The following is a 2561-nucleotide window of genomic DNA, read 5'->3' as shown; positions in this document are numbered from 1 at the left end:
ACTCGTCAATGACCGCCAAGTCAAGGAGAAAAGTTAGCAGTTTTGTTTCTTCGTTGTGTGGATTGTGTCAGCCCTAACAAATATTGGTCAACAAGTTCGATGAGACGGCAGTGTCAACATTAAACGCTTTTTATTTCTTGATACAAACAAAATATTTTGTAGAATTTTATACGTCCTTTGAAGCAGTAGCTTCGAAATACTCACGCGCGTTATACTATTTAGCGATATGTCCTGTAGCATTCGCCATATCAGTAAATATCTGCTTCCCACACTTCCACATGTGACTCGTCCCGTCTTGTGTGTCTCCCTGTCCTGTGATGTCTACTACCACCCATTAGCGAATCCAGTCAGTAGCTGCTTGGGTACTGGTTCTGAGGTTCCGATTTTCCTGTTAATACATATAGTCAAAATAAATATAAAACTAGACTAACATAGGGCCAATGGCCTTGCCGCAGTGGTAACACCGGTTCCCATCTGATCATCGAAGGTAAGCGCTGCCGGGCTGGGGTAGCACTTGGATGGGTGGCCATTTGGGCTGTCGAAAGCTGTTGGCAAGCGGGGTGCACTCAGACCTTGTGAGGCAAATTGAGGTGCTACTTGATTAAGAAGTAGCGGCTCCTAACTCATAAACTGTCATACGGCCGGGAGAACGGTGTGCTGATCACATGTCCCCCCCCCCCCCCCCCCCACCCACGACCCTCTATCTTCGCATCAAGTGCCGCTTGAGGATGACACGGCGGCCGGTAGGTAGCGTTGTGCCTTCATGACCTGTTAGGGCGGAGTTTTGTTTTTTAGAGTAATACAGGACCGTTCTGTCTAATGGCACAAAAAATTCTAACAAAAAATTATATGTGATGAGAATAAGCCACCATTTTTCCAAACTAATATTGGACTGCTCCGTCCAATGGCCACATAAAGTTCCAGTCAAAAAAGGCATTTTCCTGCTATAGAAGTCCAAACCGACATTTAGCGTTGACACTGGCGTCTCAAGTAACACATGATAAGCAGAATTTTGTTTTGGTCATTCGATCTACACATTGGCAGAAACAAAATTGCAAATGAAACTTCCTGGCAGATTAAAACTGTGTGCCCGACCGATACCCGAACTCGGGACCTTTGCCTTTCGCGGGCAAGTTCTCTACCATCTGAGCTACCGAAGTACGACTCACGCCCGGTACTCACAGCTTTACTTCCACCAGTACCTCGTCTCCTACCTTCCAAAATTTACAGAAGCTCTCCTGCGAACCTTGCAGAACTAGCACTCCTGAAAGAAAGGATATTGCGGAGACATGGCTTAGCCACAGCCTGGGGGATGTTTCCAGAATGAGATTTTCACTCTGCAGCGGAGTGTGCGTTGATATGAAACTTCCTGGCAGATTAAAACTGTGTGCCCGACCGAGACTCGAACTCGGGACCTTTGCCTTTCGCGGGCAAGTGCTCTACCATCTGAGCTACCGAAGTACGACTCACGCCCGGTACTCACAGCTTTCTGTAAAGTTTGGAAGGTGGGAGACGAGGTACTGGCAGAAGTTTCATATCAGCGCACACTCCGCTGCAGAGTGAATATCTCATTCTGGAAAATTGCAAATATCTGCATAAAGGCGAAAGAAAGAGCTCTGGAGGGCTCTAACTAGAGACAGACTATATAAAACACAAAATATACGCTGATGAATATACTAATTGTAAAACGGTATTCATAAATTGGCACAGTGATTATTTACTATCAGATGCATATACACGTACGAGAATCTATGAGGATAGCGCGATTAGTATCATCAGTATCGGTAAATCCAAAACTGTTGTGTTGAGTGTAATAGTAACTGCAGTAAATGTGTCGCTCAATTACCGCAATGAGATTCGATAAAACCTGTTTTAATGATCAGATTCTACTGCCATTGAAGGTTTAAAATATCCTTTTACTTTACTTTCATTGTGTGCTGTTTTGCCTGTGTACCCGTTTTTACATGATTCTTTGGTATTTGTATAACCTATCAACATATACACACTTTGATTAGATTTGTTAAGGGTAGCAGATTTGTTAAGGGTGTTAATTTTTCTTCATTTCCCACTTTTTTCAAATGTGGTGGCGGTTGTACATGGTACTTCAATGGTCCAAGACAATAAGTCCAAACGTTTATGTACCATTGATCGTAAAGTTTTACAAATTATATAATATGTGACTAAAACGAAATTCACGTAAATGGTGTTATTTTTCTCGTTTCTCGGCAACGTTTTAAGTGTGGATTTAACATTACATATTGAAAGATAACTTTTTGCTTCGATCATGTGATGAAGCAATATTTTTGTATGCCACTGGAAACGTTTCCATCACAAGAATTCAATTGATACCACATTTATCTATTTTGCGGTCTCACGTAGGAAGAAATGGATCAGGCACAGGGAAATATTCCAAAGCCAGAGCGTATAAACAAAGTGTGCTACCTCATCAGTCAAATGATTTGATGAACGTAACATCAGCATATTTTTCCTAAAACGTATTGAACCTATCAGAACACGCACATTTGATAAACTGTGGAAATTTTCATACTGCTGTACTCTGA

General features: G+C 42.2%; 1 pseudogene; it reads left to right on the top strand.

Annotated features, from left to right (window-relative positions):
- The first annotated feature begins 436 nt into the window (after positions 1-436).
- LOC126205987 (5S ribosomal RNA) lies at positions 437-554 on the top strand (annotated as a pseudogene).
- The last annotated feature ends 2007 nt before the right edge of the window (positions 555-2561 follow it).

This window comes from Schistocerca nitens, chromosome 1, assembly GCF_023898315.1.
Source record: "Schistocerca nitens isolate TAMUIC-IGC-003100 chromosome 1, iqSchNite1.1, whole genome shotgun sequence".
Lineage (NCBI taxonomy): Eukaryota > Metazoa > Arthropoda > Insecta > Orthoptera > Acrididae > Schistocerca > Schistocerca nitens.
Note: the sequence above shows the minus strand (reverse complement) of the source record. Positions and strands in the feature narration are given on the sequence as shown.